Genomic DNA, 21,089 nt, shown 5'->3' with positions numbered 1-21,089 from the left:
ACTGTTGAAATCTCCTACCACAATGAGTGCAGCGTTCCAATGTTGTGTTTGGTGAAGAGTTAGTGTCTCATGTAAATCCCATACTGCAGTGTCCGTGTCCGCTTGAGGTGGAATATAAACGGCACTGACTATGACCGAGCTGAATTCCCGAGGTAGATAAAAGGGCCGACATTTGATGGTCAGTAGTTCCAGGTTTGGTGTGCAGAAGCATGAAAGAGGAACGATGCTCGCGTTGTCGCACCAGTGGTTGTTCACCATCAGACACACTCCACCTCCTCTTGACTTCCCCGACTCCAATGTTCTGTCCATGCGTTAAACCGAGAAAAACTTGGCCGGCTGGATGGCGGGGTCTGATACTGCTGGGTTCAGCCATGTCTCAGTGAAGCAGAGAAGGTTGCAGTCCCAAATGTCCCTCTGGAACTTGACCCTTGCCCTGAGGTCTTCACACTTGTTCTCTAGTGACTGGACGTTGGCTAACAGGATACTAGGTGTAGCAAACCTCCAGCCAGACAATGGTGAACCGTACTGATGTTTCAAAAAGCCTTTATTTTGTGTTCAGCCATCAGCCTTTTCTTGGGAAACACAAAATCTACCTTTCCTTGATGAAAAACCTTTTCTTAGTGAAACACCGTAAGAGCTACAGAACAAATAAATAACAAATAATACAATCAGCTCTTACAAACATAAACACGAATAGCCATTTATAAGAAGCCCTTTTGTGATGTCACACAATGATGACACTGATGTATCACATGACATAAGTGATAACAACACATTAAAACACTTCTTCACAGTTATATAGATTAACCCACATATTAATGCATATACACATTAAACAAATTAAACACAGTACCTTGTCCCCGTTCCAGCTAGGTGCTTAATTATCCCTTACTTTTCTTGAGAACTATGTACGATTTCAGAGCATTTTAGTGACATGACTTTCCTTTTCCATGTGTGCGTCTCACTAACTAGTGGGGGCGGAGTTAAAGAACTATACCATATGGGGGCAGAGTTAAAGGACTATACCATATGGGGGCGGAAGAGACCTAACAAAATGGAGCTCAAAAGGATTACCTTATTTACTCTTTTATAGAGTTAGTTACACTAGGTAAGGGAGCGCGGTGTGCGCATGCCCTCAGCCAGTTCCTGACGCCGGCTTGTTTCCCTCGCAGACGCCGGTATGGGTCAAGTCCTTTGTTCTCCCTCACGACCTCGCTCTGCCAGCATGGGTCCGGGTTTAGAAATGGCAAAAGGTGAGTGGATTATACACCAATAGATATAAGAATGTCTCTGTCATATCTAATGGTATCCATTTAGTGTAGATGGAACTGTACCTAGATAAATACATGTATACAATAAACAAAAAAAGAGAAAACATAGCCGGAGCAGTCGTGACAGCAGCCGACCTGACCGGCGCCATCTTTACACAAATGTTTGTTTTTTAGAGCCAAACTCAAACCGACTCAAAAAAACTAATCTTGATCCAACAGGTTTAAATAATTTCCATCCCATTTCTAAATTACTGTTTTTATCAAATGTTTTGGAGAAGGTTGTGTTTAATCAGCTTTCTTCATTTTTCTACAGGAAAATATCAATTTGGATAAATATCAGTCTGGCTTCAGACCCCAACACAGTACAGAATCTGCATTGCTAAAAGTTTTAAATGACATTGTTGATTGTTGATTCTGGCAATTGTGGGGTTTTAATCCTGCTGGACCTTAGTGCGTCATTTGACACTCTCAATCATGGTATTCTTTTAAACTGCTTACAGCAAATGGGGATTCAAGGATGTGTTTTAGATTGGTTTGTATTCTATTTAAAGGATCGAACCTTCTATGTAGAGACTGGCAAATATTCATCATCTTTTGCACCAGTTTTGTATGGGACTCCACAGGGCTCAATTTTGGGTCCTGTTATATTTTCTTTATACATGCTTCCTTTCTATGCTATATTTAAGAGGCACAATGTTTCATACCACTGTTACGCAGATGATACTCGGTGTTAGAATAGAATAGCCTTTATTTGTCACATATACATTACAGCACAGTGAAATTTTGTTCTTCGCATATCCCAGCATGCTCAGAAGCTGGGGTCAGAGAGTGCAGGGTCAGCCATGATACGGCGCCCGTGGAGCACGGAGGGTTAAGGGCCTTGCTCAAGGACCCAAGAGTGGCAGCTTAGCGATACCAGGGCTTGAACCCTCCGACTTTCCGATCAATAACCCGGCACCCTAAGTGGCTACCACTCCCACTGTTATGTTCCTTTGCACCCAAAGTATGTCTTAAGTTTACAGTGTCTGTTTGATTGTTAAACAGTGGATGTCCGCCAACTTCCTTCAGTAAAATGAGTCTAAGAATGAGGTCTTAATCTTAATCTGCTTTTACAGAGGTTGTGGCTAGTAAACTGGGACCTCTATTTTATAATCTTCATTCAGATGTCAGAAACTTAGGCATTACTTTTGACTTTGCTTTGACTTTTGATAAACAGATCAATGTTGTGGTTAGAAGTTGTTTTCATTAGCTAAAGAATATTGCAAAGATGAAGTCATTCTTAACCTCAAGAGACATGGAGACTGTAATACATGCTTTTATTTCATCCAGATTAGATTATTGTAATGTACTGTACTTGGGTGTTTCACAGTCTCTATTGTCTCATCTTCAACTTGGCCAAAATGCTGCTGCTCGATTGTTAACTGGAACAATGAAGAGGGAACATATTTCCCGTGTTGATCTATCTTTACTGGCTCCCATTTAAATATTCATTCATTTTAAAACATTGTTGTTTGTTTATATGGGTTTCCATGGACTGGCTCCATCCTATATCTCCGATCTCTTCTGTTCCAGTGTAATGCCTCTATGGAACTTTGTTCAATTAGTAGTCTTCAGTTGACTGTTTCAAGGACACGCTTGAAATTGAAAGGAGATCGTGCCATTTCAGTGGCTGCTCCACAGTTATGGAACAAATTGTCACCCTATATAAGAACTGCACCAACATACGCTGATTTTAAGTCTCTTCTTAAAACTTATTTACTGTTGCTTATGATCATAAGTAAGCGCACTGGCATAACTGAAGTGTAATATCTGTTGCTGTGTTCTATGTTGACTTTTGTATTTTGTTATATGTTTAAATTTGTGTACAGCACTTTGGCCAACAGCTGTTGTTTTTAAATGTGCTCTATAATTAAATATGACCGACTGAGTGAGAATGGGCACTGTAAATGGTAGCTACACCACCCCACGACCAGTCTGACGGGGCTCATGGTCATAAGCATATCCTGACGGTGTAGACTTATTTAGAAACATATAATCATTAGGTTTAATTGTTAGGCGAGGTACGGAGGCGGAAGCCGTAGTAACGGCAAACAGAAACTTTATTCACAATAGGCAGAGCCAACACAAAAGCACTCACAGTACTCGGGATAATCCGCGAATATAGTCCGAGGGGAGCTTCGGAAGAGGAGCGCAGCCGTGGAGTGCGTGAGGAGTCTGAAACGGAACGTACGTAGCGGGATAACTGGACGTACGAGCACACCGACATGAACCAACACAAACATGCAATAACAGACAGGGAGTGTGGGTGAATGTGGGGTCTTTATAGGAGCTGGGAATGAGCGAGGGAAATAAGCCCCAGCTGTTCCCCATGAAGCCCGATTGCGAGCAGCGAGAAGGAGCAAGGTGCTTTGGGGAAACCTGAAGTTTGACAGCCGCCAAAGGGGGCGTGGCAGGGGCATTCCTGACATTAATCCAGGTCTCAGTGAGACAAAGTGCTGAGATCTGTGATGATCTCATTTACAATGAGTGCTTTGGGTGCAAGTAAACTGTTTAAAAGACCAAACTTTAAAACTTTTTGTGTTTGCTTATCTGGCATTTTCCAGTTTTAACTGCAAAGGATTATTTCTGGATAGTTTGTATTTATTTCTTGATTTTACTACACAAGAAATAGACACGGTTTCTATAAAGTAGGCTGTTTGTGTACATGTAACTATTTGGTTTGTTGTATAAATGTTGTCATAGTTGTAAGTTACTTTTAGTCAGATGGTGTGAAGCATCCTAGAGATGTTGTCTGATAGCATTGCTGCTTCAACTCTGCTGAGGTGCAGGCCATCAGGACAGAAGAACCTAATAAATTTCAATTATCAATAAAGAATAGTTTGTGTTCTCGACACCATGACTGTAACCATTCATTTAGTGCAAAAGGTCTACTAAATTTCCTAATCCTATGCTGGTAAGTGGGAAGGTGTCTTGACACTATGAGCCTTGTTGTGGGTGATGTGTTGCATACCGTCTCCACCAGGATCCTGAAATCCCTCTTTAAGATCTCAGTTTGACTTAGCCTGTTGTCGTTCACCCATTGCATGGAGAACAACAGCTCCGAAGTTCTTGTTCTGATCACAAGATCACAAGACATTTTCATGAATGGGTAAGGCACCAAGGTCGACTGTTTACAGAAGGTGCTATAAGGAATGCAGGATTCTGGATTACTGGGCCAAAGAAACGCATCTATTTAATTCAATTCAATTCATTTTTATTCATATAGCGCTTTTAACAATGAACATTGTCTGAGCAGCTTTACACAGATAATGTGGTGATTAAAAGTGAAGATGTTCTCTATACGTAAGTTTGTTCCTGATGAGCAAGCCGGTGGCGACTGTGGTGAAGGAAAAAATCCCTGAGATGGCATAAAGAAGAAACCTTGAGGGGAACCAGACTCATCATCATCATCTGGGTTGCACCGAAAGTCCATTTATTGCAGATGTACAATGTTGCGGGGTAAAGTGATGATGATCAGAAGCACACTGTAGTCCTGAGTCTATGTAGCAGACTGTTGACATTAACTAAAGTCCAATCCATCCTCATCCCCATACTCTGTGCTTGTCTCACGCTATTGCTCATCACTAGTGGAGTTTGTGACTGTTAGATGCAGACCGTTTTATTTACTACGGGAATTCACCACTGTTTTTATTGTTGGAGTGAACATTCCTCCTAGTGCTAATACTAAGGAGGCACTGTGTGAACTCTACGGCGCTATTAGCGACCTGCAGAATGCTCACCCCGACGGATTGTTTATTATCGCCGGATATTTCAACCATGTGAATCTCAGGACTGTGCTTCCTAAACTCCATCAGCATGTGGACTTTGCAATGAGAGGAGCGAACACGCTGGATCGTGTTTACACAATCATCCCCGGCACGTTTTGTGCGGAGCCCCGCCCCCATCTCGGCTACTCAGACTACATCTTTGTTATGTTAATTACAGCATACAGAACGCTCGTCAGATGCTCTAAACTGGTTCTGAAACAGGTAAAAACCTGGCCAGCAGGAGCTACTTCTGCTCTTTAGGACTGTTTTGAGTGCACTGACTGGGACATGTTTAGAGAGGCTGCAACCAACGGCGATTCCATCAACTTGGAGGAGTACATGTAAACAGTGACCAGATACATCAGCAAGTGCATTGATGATGTGACCATCTCCAAGACCATCACTACACGCTCCAACCAGAAGCCGTGGATGACTGCAAATGTGCGTGTGCTGCTGAAACAAAGAGACTCTGCCTTCAGAACGGGGACATGGCAACCTTGAGAACAGCAAGGGCCAAACTGTCCCGTGCCATCAGAGAGGCGAAGCGCTCACACGCAAAAAAAATCCATGACCGCTTCCAGGACAGCGGAGACACTAGGCGCATGTGGCAGGGCATCCAGGCGATCACGAATTACAATACAACATCACCTGCTTGTGACCGTGATGTCTCCCTCCCAGATGTGCTGAATGACTTCTACGCCCGGTTTGAGGTACAGATCAACGTGAAGGCGAGGAAGACCACCCCTCCTCCCACTGACCAGGTGCTCTGTCTAACCACAGCTGAAGTGAGGAAAACTCTATGCAGAGTTAACCCACGGAAGTCTGCTGGACCTGACAACATTCCTGGCAGAATGCTCAGGGAATGTGCAGAACAGCTAGCAGATGTCTTCACTGACATCTTCAACATCTCCCTGAGCAGCAACATTGTTCCCACGTGCTTTAAGACAACGACCGTCGTTCCCGAGAAGTCGACCATATTCTGCCTCAATGACTATCGTCCCGTTGCGCTCACACCCATTGTGATGAAGTGCTTCGAGAGGCTCATCATGAGGCACATTAAGACCCAGCTCCCACCCTCACTGGACCCAGTGTATTTTGCGTATCGTCAAAACCATTCCATGGACGATGCTATCTCCACAACCCTCCATTTGGCCCTCACCCACCTGGATAACAAGGACTCATATGTACGAATGCTGTTTATTGACTTCAGCTCTGCATTCAAGACAATCATTCCTCAGCACTTGATTGAGAAGTTGAGCCTACTGGGCCTGAACACCCCCCTCTGTAACTGTATCCTGGACTTCCTGACTGGGAGACCTCAGTCAGTCTGGATTGGGAACAGCATCTCCAGCACTACCACACTGAGCACTGGGGCCCCTCAGGGCTGCGTGCTCAGCCCACTGCTGTTCACTCTGCTGACTCATGACTGTGTAGCAATGCACAGCTCAAATCATATCATCAAGTTTGTCGATGACACGACTGTGGTGTGTCTAATCAGCAAGAACGACGAGTCAGCATACAGAGTGGAGGTGCAACGGTTAACTGCCTGGTGCAGAGCAAACAACCGGTCTCTGAACATCGACAAAACAAAAGAGATGGTTATGGACTTCAGGAGAGCACAGAGCGACCAATCTCCAATAATTATTGATGGATCCTCATTGGAGATCGTCAAGAGCACCAAATTCCTTGGTGTTCATCTGGCAGACAACCTCACCTGGTCACTCAACACCAGCTCGATCACCAAGAAAGCACAGCAGAGTCTCTAATTCCTGAGAAGAATTCCTCTAATTTCCATCTCCCTCCCCCCATCCTGACCATGTTCTACAGAGGGACCATTAAGAGCATTTTGATCAGCTGCATCACTGCCTGGTTTGGGAACTGCACTGTTTTCCGATCGCAAGACCCTACAGAGGATAAGTAAAGACAGCTGAGAAGATCATCGGAGTCTCTCTCCCCTCTATTATACACATTTACACCACACGCTGCATCGCAAAGCAAACAGCATTGTGGACGACCACACACACCCGTCACACACACTTTTTACCCTTCTGCCATCAGGAAAACGGTCCTGAAGCATTCAGGCTGCCACATCCAGACTGTGCAACAGCTTTTTCCCGCAAGCCATCAGGCTTCTTAATACCATAGAAAGGAAACTCTCACACACACACACACACACACACACACACACACACACACTCACTCAAATGTGTGTTATCGAACTCATTACTCATCTCAATTCATTCCACCATCATCTACTTATTATTATTTGTGCAGTCTGTCTTGCGGTCTTTTGCACCTTTGACCAATACATTGTTTACATGCTGGTTTTTTTTTTTGCACCTTTGACTGTATTATACTACTCTGTTTACATGCTGTCTTTTGCACCCCCTGAATGCTGCTCTTTTTTTTTTTTTTTTTTTTGCACTACATTGTGTCTGCTTATATTCACTCCCAGGTACAGTTTTTACAAGTTCTCCTCGCACAGTACTGTATAACCAAAGTATACAGTAGGTTTACTGGTCGGCGCTATCTTGGTTTTGTGTCTTGTCTTGTTGTCTGTCTGCACTGTCTGTCTGTACTGTTTTTTGAACCAGAAGGTAACACTGAACATGAGGATCTCTGGGATAAGAGACGACCCACCACACCACCGTCAACAAACCTGAGTGAATATGTGAGAGTGAGGAGACGACAGCATCCAAATATCCCAGTTTACCAAACACTCTATAACCATGATCCCTCCAGATCTGCTCCTTTACCTCAGAAAAATCTACTGATAAAAGGCTTGACTAAATAAATATGTTTTTAGTCTCGACTTGAACACTGAGACTGTGTCTGAGTTCCGAACACTGATTGGAAGGTTGTTCCATAACTGTGGGGTTTATAAGAGAGACATCTGCCCCCTGCTGTAGTCTTCATTATTTGAGGTACCAACAAATAGCCTGCACCTTTTGATCTAAGTAGGCGTGGAGGATCATACTGGAACAGAAGTGTGCTCAAGATGTGCTCATATTTTCTAGATCTATTGAGAACTCTTGCTGCTGCATTCTGAAATAACTGGAGCTTATTTATGCACTTACTCCAACACCCAGACAGTAAAGCGTTACAGTAGTCTAATCTAAAAGTAACAAAAGCATGAACTAGTTTTTCTGCATCCTGTAACGACATCATATTTCTAATTTTAGCAATATTTCTAAGGTAAAAGAAAGCGATCCTGGTGATATTATTCACGTGAGCCTCAAAGGAAAGACACGGGTCAGTAATCACACCAAGGTCTTTGACTGCTGTACATGCTGAAACAGAAACACAATCCAGAGATGCTACAGAATCGCAAAGTTTGCGTCTAGCTGCATGTGGTCCTAGTAAAAGTACTTCCGTTTTATCTGAGTTGAGCAGAAGGAAGTTATCAAGCATCCACTGTCTAATGTCCTTTACACACTTCTAAACATTGTTAAGCTGATCCCTCTCATCTGGCTTAATTTCACCCAGAGGCAGCAGATATAAAGAGAAAAGCAGTGGGCCTAAGATAGATCCTTGCGGAACACCAAACTTTACCTCAGAGAGTGTGAAGAACTCACCATATACATCAACAAACTGATAGCGATCAGTCAAATAAGACTGAAAAGAGCTTTTACCTTTATTCCAACAACATTCTCCAGTCTAGCAAGCAGGAGATTATGATCAATGGTGTGAAAAGCTGCACTGAGGTCAAGCAAAACAAGTAAAGAGACAAAACCCGGATCAGAGGCCAATAACAGTCATTTACCACTTTAATTAGCACCGTCTCTGTGCTATGATGAAGCTAAAATCCTGACTGATACATTTAATAAATGTTGTTCCTCAGTAGATGTGAGCAGAACTGCTGTGCTACAACCTTTTCTAGAATCTTGGAGATAAAGAGGAGGTTTGATATTGGACTGCAGTTGGACAGAATTCATTCCTAAAAATCATTAATACCTATTGATGGTGCAGTGCTTTTATTTCTGTTCATTGTGCTGCAGTACAGAATAAAAATCTAGGATTCTGCTTGTTATTTTCTATGAGGGTGGAGAAATATGCTGATCAGCAGCACTAAAAGATTTTCTATAATTTAGGAGATTCTCCTTCCATGCTATTTGAAATACTGTTAATTTTGTTTTGACCATGATCATTATAACACTGCTGACTTTTTCTCCCTCACCATTTTGGTCTTAAGGGGAGCTTCATCATCTAGAGTATAACGGAATGTTGATTCTAGGTATTCAGTGGCCCAGTTGAGCTCTGCAGTGTCAGACGGAGATCTAATTAATACTTTTTGAGATTATTGATAAAACTCTCAGCTGTAGTTGACGTGTATGTGTTTAACACGGTAACGCAACCTCATCTCTTTTCAAATCTGTCTCAGTCATTGCATTTGTCTCTTGCCACATTGCATTGCAAGACCTGCTTTTTGACGCTAAATATTTTATTTTAATGATCCGCTTCCCTATGATGCGCATTTTTAAAGGCCACATCTGTACATTGTTTTATTAGGGTTCTAGAGAAATGTTGTTTTTTTCAATATGGTTTTTTTTTTTTGTGTCCTTCTACTGCAATGCTATTTTATTTTATTCTGATGCATATAATTGAATGCTAATGAGAGACTATGAAAAAAAACACATTATGACATATAGTTAATTAAACGGACACAGGGAGGCAGTAACAACGAGTGCCGCCTCACACGGGGACATTTAGCGATGCACAGAGTAAGACGAGCTCATAATTCAAGTAAATGGAGAATGAGCAACAGTTGTCCTGCTTCACTGATTTCTCTGTAATATTTGTAATATTTCCAGGGCACTCCTATCAGCGGATTATCTATATATCTGCCAGTGGGGACCTACTCAGGACCCGCTACAGTTGGAAAGACAAAAAAAAGCTTCATGACTTGACTGTGTTAAAAATAAGATTTAACAGCTAATTAAAAAAAAACAAGCAATTTATCCGAGGGTCATGTGTGTGCCGAACTGTGGGTCGTGATCTCCACAGATCAGATGTGGATCAACTGCAATGTTGTTGGTGTGTGTGTGTGTGTGTGTGTGTGTGTGTGTGTGTGTGTGCGCTTGTGTGTTCACGTGGAGCTAAGGAGGATGATCTGCAGCAGCAAGGAGAAGATAATATTGATGTCTGTGCAGAAATACAGAGCTCCAAACACATACTCTTCCGGAATCAGGTTATGAGATCGCTTCCACAACAGCAAGTAAGTTTTGTATACCTGGAACTACACAAACACACACACACACACACACACACACACACACACACACACACACACACTTTTATTAGCTGTGCATTTACATTACATTTACTCACAATGGTTTTAGTCAGTACCATTAAAGATGCAGTGAAACTGCAGTGGTAATAGTGTGAATGACACACACACAGTGAGTGTGATTGATAAAGAACTCACCGCAGTGTAAAAGTAGGTCCAGACAAACGAGTACAGGATGTGGTGCTGCCCCTAAACATAGAAAAGAGGAAATACACTCTGTTACAATGTGTGTTATAATGCGTGTGTGTCACAGAGCATACATTTTACAGTGTGTTACAGCATGCATGTTTGTGTTACAGGGTAAACGTGTGTATGTGTCTATACGTGTGTATGTGTCTATATGTGCATGCACAACGCGAGGACCAGCATCTCTCCAGATTTTGCGATTCAGTAGTAATTTTTCCACTGACTGCAAGTTTATTCACTCAGAACAGACTTGCACATGTCTCATACAGCCGACAAACATTATTAGACATCTGTCACAACTACAGAGAGGGACAACTCCCTCAGGAAATCGCTCGAACACTGTGGACCACTGATTCAGCTCGGCCGACAGCGAGACCCCAGCGCCGAGACTGTAAACAAAGGAGGGTGAAGCGAGGTGGCATTGGGGCTAGCCTAAGGCTTAACCAGCATCAACCATCTCTTCCAAGCATCTTTCTTGCCAATGTACGGTCTCTTGAAAACAAAACATATGAACTGTTTCTTTGGTTAACATCACACAAGCGGATTAAAGAATGACAACATTTCCAGCAGCGCCATTAAGCTCGGGGGTCGCAGTGTTTTCCGGGCGGACAGGACGGCAGGGGACTCTGGTAAGTGCAGGAGTGAAGGTCTGTGCATTTTTGTTAACACATCATGGTTCACAGCCATTCCCCTCCCCCACTTGGGTTAGTCTGATCACCTCTCTTTGTTCATGCTGCCCAAATACACACCAGTGATAAAACGTGTGAAACCAGCTGTGAGGACAGTAAAAGTATGGGCTTATATACAGTGAGGAGAATAAGTATTTGAACACCCTGCTATTTTGCAAGTTCTCCCACTTAGAAATCATGGAGGGGTCTGACATTGTCATCGTAGGTGCATGTCCACTGTAAGAGACATAATCTAAAAAAAAAAAAAATCCAGAAATCACAATGTATGATTTTTTAACTATTTATTCGTATGATACAGCTGCAAATAAGTATTTGAACACCTGAGAAAGTCAATGTTAATATTTGGTACAGTAGCCTTTCTTTGCAATTACAGAGGTCAAACGTTTCCTGTAGTTTTTCACCAGGTTTGCACACGCTGCAGGAGGGATTTTGGCCCACTTCTCCACACAGATCTTCTCTAGATCAGTCAGGTTTCTGGCCTGTCGTTGAGAAACACGGAGTTTGAGCTCCCTCCAAAGATTCTCTATTGGGTTTAGATCTGGAGACTGGCTAGGCCATGCCAGAACCTTGATATGCTTCTTACAGAGCCACTCCTTGGTTATCCTGGCTGTGTGCTTCGGGTCATTGTCATGTTGGAAGACCCAGCCTCGACCCATCTTCTATGCTCTAACTGAGGGAAGGAGGTTGTTCCCCAAAATCTCGCAATACATGGCCCCGGTCATCCTCTCCTTAATACAGTGCAGTCGCCCTGTCCCATGTGCAGAAAAACACCCCCAAAGCAAGATACTACCACCCCCATGCTTCACAGTAGGGATGGTGTTCTTGGGATGGTACTCATCATTCTTCTTCCTCCAAACACGTTTAGTGGAGCTATGACCCAAAAGTTCTATTTTGGTCTCATCTGACCACATGACTTTCTCCCATGACTCCTCTGGATCATCCAAATGGTCATTGGCAAAATTAAGACGTGCCTGGACATGTGCTGGTTTAAGCAGGGGAACCTTCCGTGCCATGCATGATTTCAAACCATGACGTCTTGGTGTATTACCAACAGTAACCATGGAAACGGTGGTCCCAGCTCTTTTCAGGTCATTGACCAGCTACTCCTGTGTAGTTCTGAGCTGATTTATCACCTTCCTTAGGATCATTGAGACCCCACGAGGTGAGATCTTGCATGGAGCCCCAGTCCGAGGGAGAATGACAGTCATGTTTAGCTTCTTCCATTTTCCATGATTGCTCCAACAGTGGACCTTTTTTCACCAAGCTGCTTGGCAATTTCCCCGTAGCCCTTTCCAGCCTTGTGGAGGTGTACAATTTTGTCTCTAGTGTCTTTGGACAGCTCTTTGGTCTTGGCCATGTTAGTAGTTGGATTCTTACTGATTGTATGGGGTGGACAGGTGTCTTTATGCAGCTAACGACCTCAAACAGGTGCATCTAATTTGGGATAATAAATGTAGTGGAGGTGGACATTTTAAAGGCAGACTAACAGGTCTTTGAGGGTAAGAATTCTAGCTGATAAACAGGTGTTCAAATACTTATTTGCAGCTGTATCATACAAATAAATAGTTAAAAAAATCAAGCCGAAAAAAATCAAGCCTTACAGATGCTACAGGAGTGTAGGATACTTTTCAGAGCTGTGTCAGAGTGAAATGACTGTGCTGTTAGTTGGTGCACATATGCCTTTTGTTGTTAAATGTTATGCAATGAACGGGAGGCGAAAGTAGAAGTGAAAGCAAAACAGTTTATTGCAACACAGGGCAAAGCCAAACACAAACACTCGCCTTGAAAGTGAATATTGCAGTGGTGCGCTCTGGGAGCGCGGCGCACTAAGTCCCAAACTGAAAAGAGGCAGTCTGTATATATAATCCACGGGTGCGCTTGGTAGAAGCGTGGTGCTGAACAGCACACGGGAAAATGTGGGATGAGGAGCAAAAGCATAGAATTAACAACGGCAGGATCAGAGGAATCCGGGATGCGCTTTGGGAAGAAAAGCACAGCCGTTGAGAGAGTACGGAGTCCGAGTGGAAAGGCACGTACTGGGATCCGTATGAGCAATAACAACGACCGCCTTGAACCAACGCGATTGAAGCCGGGAGCTTCAGATCGGTTATCTCAACGTTATTTGGCGTCCCCTAGGCCCTCGACATACCCGGGTTCCACTGTATATATTTACAGTGGAACCCGGTTATGTCGATGTCCTAGGGGGTTGCCAAAAAGCATCGAGATAAACGATGATCGAGACAAACGAAATTCAATATGGCGGCAATATATTAACGTGCTTGAAATGTCTTTATGTACATGATGTGCGTTAATAAATGAAAATGTGCATGCACGTGTTTTTGGAGGGTTTTTTTACACAACAGCGTTGCCGTGATTTGTTTGATGAAGGCATGCTATAAAAATGTACATACATGTTTATCTGTCAGGAATCCACCTGCCACGCCCCCTTCGGACCCCTTTAGCGTGGCAGGTGTTTTCTCGGCCGCTTTCTCTAAAGCTCCCGGCTTCAATCGCACACATATGGTGCTCGTTTATCATCATCACCAGCTCCTATTTAAACTTCCACACTCTCACTGTCCGTTATTGTTTGTATATGTTGGTTCACGGCGGTCGTTGTTATCGCTCATGCGTACCCCGGTACGTGTCTTCCCACCGGCACTCTCTCACCGGCTGCGCTTTTCTTTCTAAAGCGCATCCCGGATTCCCCCCGGATCCTGCCGGTGTTCATTCTATGCTTTTACTGCTCATCCCATGTTACGCGCCTCCGCTCCTACCAAGCACTGCTTTCGCCTCCTGTTATTTAACAACAAAAGGCATATGTGCACTAACTAACAGCAGAGATTCACCAGTATACAATACAACACCTGTATCATCTGTAAGACTTGATTTTTCCGCCACTTTCGCGAGTTCTTCTGCGGCTGCACAGTGCCGATCGACATAACTGACGTTAAATAGCAAATTTTTCCCTATTTGTGCTCGAGATATTAGGGTTCGGCCACAAAGTCGACATAACCATTAAAAAATGCTTAGACAAAGCGAGAATTTGCCGGTTCCACACAAAAATGTCAACTTAATAGGGTTGTTGAGTTAACCGGGGTCGAGATAAGTGGGTTCCACTGTGTGTATATATATATATATATATATATATATATATATATATATATATATATATATATATATATATATATATATTATATATATATTATATATATATTTATATTTATATATAGTGGACTTGTTTATTTAGCCTGCACGTTTCTTAAATGCCATAATCTTTCAACCTTCTGCTTCTTCACATTTTTTTTTCAATGCCACAGCCTTAGAACCATTTACTTCTTAACAATCCTCACACATCTATGCTCTGTTATAGCCTTTATATTTATTCACTGTGCATATGTTTACATATATACACGTGTATATATTACATGCTGTCAATTTGCTAATTTTTTATCTACACTATTTGCATGATTGCTACTTTCTGCACTTCTGGTAGATCTATCTATCTATCTATCTATCTATCTATCTATCTATCTATCTATCTATCTATCTATCTATCTATCTATCTATCTATCTATCTATCTATCTATCTATCTATCTATCTATCTATCTATCTATCTATTTGACTGTGTATATGTTTGTTACAGTGTGTGTTACACTGTGTATGTGTTTCAGTGTAGAGGTTTGTTACAGTGTGCATGTGTGTGTGTGCGTGTGTGTGTGTGTGTGTGTGTGTGTGAGTGTGTGTTGAGAAGCATTAGTACTTACAGGGTAAAGGAAGAGGACGATGACTGTGATGATGCCTGTTATTAAAACCACAATGAACAGGACACATGTAAGACCAGCACAGGAGGGAAAGTCCATCTGAACTCACACACACACACACACACACACACACACCGAATTGTGCAGTCAGAAGTCAGTTTCACACACGGTGTATCCTGAACAGATGAAGTACTGAACTCACACTGACAGGAAGTAATGATGATGATACTCTAACACACGTTAGAGATGAGTGGTGAGGTGTGTGTGTGTTGGGGGGGTGTTTGTGCTACATGTTTATTATATTGAGGTATAATGGGGGGCAGACTCAGGGGTTACAGGGTGACTCAGGGCTTTAGTGTCAGGAACAGTCTGGGTGGGTTTTTATCAGCAGAAATGAATGTTTGAAGAGAGACAGGTGGCCATTGTAAGGTGAGAAAACGTTCTTTTACTAACTAACTTCGCTCAGTGTTTCACTAAGAAAATCGCTTTGGGCGTGACCAACTACGGAAGCTCCTATGACACCACATGTGTCTTGACAGACAGGTCGACCTGAGATCAGGCTCCACCCCACCTTTATTCCTCAGGTCAACTCCTTCTACTATCATTCACGCTTTCTTCCCATGAGGGACTACATTAAGCTCTCTCAGCACATCCAGTTCCCGGCTTTTGCTTAACTGTTCATCGTGCGGGCCGTCATTGGATTCCGCCACCGAACGCGAGACCAGTCATACAGGATCGTGCTGAGCAACGTCCCGGTATAGCGTCTGCGTCGAGGTGAGCTATTCCTTTTCCGACCTGCTGGGTATTAAATTACACGATAGGCACTTAGTAGCATCAAGCTAACTACAAGCTTAGTACTTCAAGGCGAAGCCTTCGGAGGGCTAACTACCCTGCGAAAACCCTCAGACTAATGTGTTTTGACGAGTCATTAGCCACAAGCAACCACGAGCTGGGCGGACTTGATGGAGGCCGAATCGCCGGTCATGCCGCCTCTGTTCGAGAACCTTCTTGCGGTGGAATAGGAACGACTGTGCGACGAGGACGCAGAATGCTATGCGAACTCTGACCTCCTCGACTTGGATATGGAGGACAAGGATGAGGACGACAGTGGTCCCTTCACGGCCCAACAGTGGAGACCCTGTCGGGCTCGGGTGACTTAGCCTCGCAGGCGGAAGCTCAACCTGCTGCTAGACAGCTCCTCTCAAATTTCGCCGCCTAGAAAAATTTAACAATTGACGGCGTCCATCTATCAGAGGATGTACAAATACGTGGCGCAGTCAGTGTGCTCGCTAAACGCAGTTACATTACTGTCCACGTACCAGGCGGAGATTTTGGAGGAGATGGGGCAACAGCTCGACACGGAAGTACCTAACCCGGCACTTTGGGACGAGATCTGTGTGGTGAATTACCTTGTCCTGCGCTCTTCACACGGCACAGTTCAGGGCTGCGGCTCCGTGATGGGCATAGCTGTTTCAGGTGAGAGAGCATTGTGGCTTAACCTGTCAGGCTTAGGCAACACACAGAAAGCGGAGGTCATGATGCTGCCTACGACCCCGCTAAAGGTCTGTTTGGTCCAGCTCTCGAGAAAATGAGGAAAACCAGCACTCTCAGGAAACAAGGGAATGAAGCCTTTGACCTCTGTTTGCCTCGGAAGCTGACCCAGAACCTGCCCCCTCAGCCAAAATGATGGGGTTTTGCTGCGGCTGCGAGATGGAGACCGGTGAGTGCGAGGAGTGCGAGATCGGCTCTCGGCGGGGAGCATGCTGGCCAACGTCCGAGATTGGATGGCTCAGGACCGTGAGGGAAGCATTAGTTTGTGGCCGTGGTGGCTAGAAACTGTCCGCCCCACCCCGAGGAGCGGAAGAAGAAGCATGCAACCTGACACGCGAATGTTCCCCTTTCCTCTTTTCTCCCCCGGCGAAGAAAAGGAGGAGGGAACACAGCCTGGTTTCGAGGTCCGTAAGGGCTTCCTCCCTAAGTTCTCCTCAAGTTCGAGAAATAAGGGAAACTGTTCAGTGTCACCAAGCACTCACGACATATGTTCAGTCGCACGTCAGTTCAGACAATCGCGCAATAAAGACGGCATCAACCCAAGTTAAAAAATTAAAAAACACAATAAATGTGGCACTTTCACATCCAGGCGGTCAGCCGAGGGTGATAGTGTGCAAAAATATCAAGAAATTAGCGTGCACCCTAATATAAAGTACTTGGAGTTGTTGGAATGTTTTATAGCACTGAAACATTTTCTGTCTTTCATAAAGGGCCGACATGTACTGGTGAAAACCGACAATTCCCCAATAATGATATCAGAAGGGGTGACCTGAGGAATAAAGGTGGGGTGGAGCCTGATCTCAGGTCGACTTGTCTGTCAAGACAGACGTGGTGTCATAGGAGCTTCCGTAGTTGGTCACGCCCAAAGCGATTTCCTTAGTGAAACACCTCACTCTGTTATCAAAGAACCCGGGATTACGTTAAGTAACCCATCGGTTTCATTCGATAAGGAGAACAAAGGTGTGTTTTCAGAGCCCCTGTCTGGTCTTTACCTTGGTCTGGAAACTGAACACTGGAATGGTCACACACACCACCACCATCATTCCCAGATGATAAGCCACAAGATTCGTCTCAAAATAACTAAAAGCAAAGAAACAGGAGGGTGAGGTTTAATACACGTTACACTGCTAATTAACACCAGCATCAAATTCAGTTGTGTTTTACACACACACACACATGCACACACACACACACACACACTTTATTGTAGTGAAAGTGAAGTGTAAGAGGACTGTAATAGTACAGTAAAAATACGGTAAGAGTGCTGTAAGAAAACTGTAATAGAACAGTAAGAGAAGAGAAAGAATACTGTAGGAGTGCTGTATAAAGGAGGAAGACAGCAGGAGGATGGTATGAGTAAAGAAAGAGTACAGTATGAGATCAGTATGAGTGCTTTACTATAAAGTACTCATACACCGATTGTGTGTGTGTGTGTGTGTGTGTGTGTGTAAAACCTTGACATTAATCCAGCCATAAAGGACATGGCGAGAGTCTGTTGGAGAGAGAAGTGAAATTAATCTACATTTCATCCTCTACACTCGTTTATCAGAGAAAATGAGAACAATGCAGATTATTTTTTTGGCTAAAATGTTGTGACATTCTGACGCCCTGCAAGCTGAATACTGGTGTCTTTTATACACTTACAAATATGATCAGGTAAACCAGGTTCACAGGAAATCGTCTCCTGTGATAGAAAGAAGAGTAGAAACAGTTACACTGAGTGTTTTAGTGCACACATTACTGAACACAGCAGATTACAGGATCTACTCACTTTATTTCTTCAATGAACGCCAACCCATAAATTGTGAAAAAAACACAGCTGTGGAGAGAAACACCTTCATCATCATCATCATCATTATCAACATCAGGTTCTGGTTTTATTTTGTGTTTGTCATTAACATGGAAAAATAACCAGAACTTACAGAGATGCCCAGTAAACATCAGGATTCTGGATGACGAAGAGACGCACTGGATTACTGTAGGACATAAACACACGTGTCATGTGTGTGTGTGTGTGTGTGTGTGTGTGTGTGTGTGTGTGTGTGTGTGTGTATTCTGTAAATGAATGACACTCACACAAACATGAACACCGCTACGATTGAGGTTGTCACTAACAGCTGCAACACCAGAATCAGAAAAACCTGCAACACGACGACAAACAGCATCTTATAGAATAATATACACGCTGTGGACAAAAGTATTGGGACACCCGACTTTTCCAGACGTATGAGCTTCTTCTCCAAACTGTTCCCACAAATTCAGAGGTACACAACTGTATGGGACGTCTTTTTTTTCTTCACTTGAACCAGGAGACCAAAACCTGTTCCAGCATGACAATGTTCTTGTGCACAAAGCAGCTTCATGAAGATCTGCTTCACATGGGTTGGAGTGGAAGATCTTCTGCTACAGAGCTCCAACTATATTGAACACCTTTGGGATGAATGTGAACACTGACTGCACCCCAGGACTCTTTAAATGATCACAAATTTCCACAAAATCTAGTGGAACATCTTCCCAGAAGAGTGGAGGTTATTATTAGAACAGGAAATGGAGACTAAATGGAATGTTCCAAACAATTCACATAGCAATCGTATGGTCAGGTGTCCACATACTTTTGGCTCTACAGTGTATCTGAATACATTCTAAATCCTTATTAGAACATTTCCTCAGTAAAAAATCACACGTCTCACCTTTCTGATGAACTCATGGCGAATACTTTTATTTTCCCACAATGCACTGGGGTCACCTGAGGACGTGTAGGTGGGAAGTATAACAGTGGACGTTCCTGTAGGTGGAACTCCTGCTCCTGCTCCTGCTTCAGCTTCAGCTCCAGGCATCTCGGGTGTGGTGTAGGTGTGAGGGGGGGGAGGAGAACTGCCCCCCTGAGGTTGGGACTCTTCATAAGATGGAGGGAGTTCAGACTTAAGCATGATGATGATGCTGTGAAATAGAAAACATACTTTCAGAACCTTTATACCTTTTAGTATCTATCTATCTATCTATCTATCTATCTATCTATCTATCTATCTATCTATCTATCTATCTATCTATCTATCTATCTATCTATCTATCTATCTATCTATCTATCTATCTATCTATCTATCTATCTATCTATCTATCTATCTATCTATCTATCTATCTATAAAGCAGTTGCCATGGCTACTAAAACAGTTTTAAACAGCTAATATGTTACAGCATGTGTCCTCATTCCAAACTCCAGCCTCTTCCTTATACATGTGCACTACTTAACACCCTGAATAGTGCACTTCATATCCAACATCAATGTGTTTCAAATTCAGCCTGTAATTCACTCACTAACTGCTTCAATTATTATTATTATTTTCATTCACACATAGTTAATAAATAAATAAATAAATAAATAAATAAATAAATAAATAAATAAATAAATAAATAAATAAATTAATTAATTAATTAATTAATAAATTAATAAATAATGCAGGAGAGAAAATATGCAATAAAGATGTATGAGGACATTAATTTTATATTGAGTAATAAAATAAGTGTTTAAAATAGTGTTTAATCTGCACAATGATAAAGACGTAAGAAGTAACAATAAAAAAAAGGCTTAATTTTTCATCTGCGTTTGTGGATTTCTGCATAAACCCCGCCCCTTTGTGAAACCCAACCCACTCGCGGTCTAAGCCCCTCCCACTTTCATCCAGCTGCGCGGCCACGTTGGTCACTAGGCAAAATTGACCAATTTCACTACGAATTCCCCAAATAAAATGCGTTAAAGCTGATAAATATGTCCTTTGAGATGTTTTTTCTGTTCATTAGCAGAATGTTCACATGTTTAAGAGTCATTACAGCTGCATAAAAGAATGTTGGAGATGTTTGAAAGAGTTTTGTTGTGTGGGTAAAATGTGCGCACCTTCTCTTATCTCAAACAGCGCAGACTGAGAGCTGTGTAGTGATGATGCAGTCTAATAGCCTTTTTATCAATGACACATCCTGTGACGTCTTTAGTGGGCGGGGCTTACGTGGAGACACAAACAGATCCCTGATGACGTCACTAACTCCTACTATGAAGTTTTGTATGAAAGAAATAAAGCAATGAAGAAAGCCAGGAAATCTGTATTGTTCAGTGAGTACATTAATTATAAGAGAGCACAGGCAGTAGTGAGGAGAGAGGTAAGAAAAGCAAAAAGAAATTATTGGAGAGATTTTTGTAATAGAATAGGAGAAGATATTGAAATTAGATTATGATTAGGAATCTGATTAGGAAGATGGGAGGGATTCTGAGAAGTAGCACTATACCAGTATTAGTGAGTAATGGGAAAATAGCAATAAAAGATAGCGATAAAGCAGAGATGTTAGTAGAGACTTTCGTAAAGGTGCATAGTAGTGATAATCTGTCAGAGAGTATGAGGAGGTATAGGGAACAGACCGGTAGGGAGAAGCCTCATATATATGAAAAGAAGAATTCATCAGGAAGTCTTCTAGACACAGAGTTTAATTTATACGAGTTAAAGAGAGCACTTGTGGGGATTAAGCGTACGTCTCCAGGCAAGGACGA

The 21,089-nt window shown here is 42.8% G+C and overlaps 1 long non-coding RNA gene across 1 annotated transcript in view; it reads right to left on the bottom strand.

Moving 5' to 3' along the window:
• Nucleotides 1–17,586, bottom strand: part of LOC310723333 — a 36,977-nt gene extending 19,391 nt beyond the window's left edge. The window contains exon 1 of the long non-coding RNA XR_014532643.1: nucleotides 17,545–17,586. This is a non-coding gene — a long non-coding RNA (uncharacterized lncRNA). The remainder of the gene's footprint in view (nucleotides 1–17,544) is intronic.
• Nucleotides 17,587–21,089: the final 3,503 nt, after the last annotated feature.

This window comes from Silurus aristotelis, assembly GCF_946808225.1.
Source record: "Silurus aristotelis genome assembly, chromosome: 3".
Taxonomy (NCBI): Eukaryota; Metazoa; Chordata; class Actinopteri; order Siluriformes; family Siluridae; genus Silurus; species Silurus aristotelis.
This window is presented reverse-complemented; position numbering and strand designations above follow the sequence as displayed.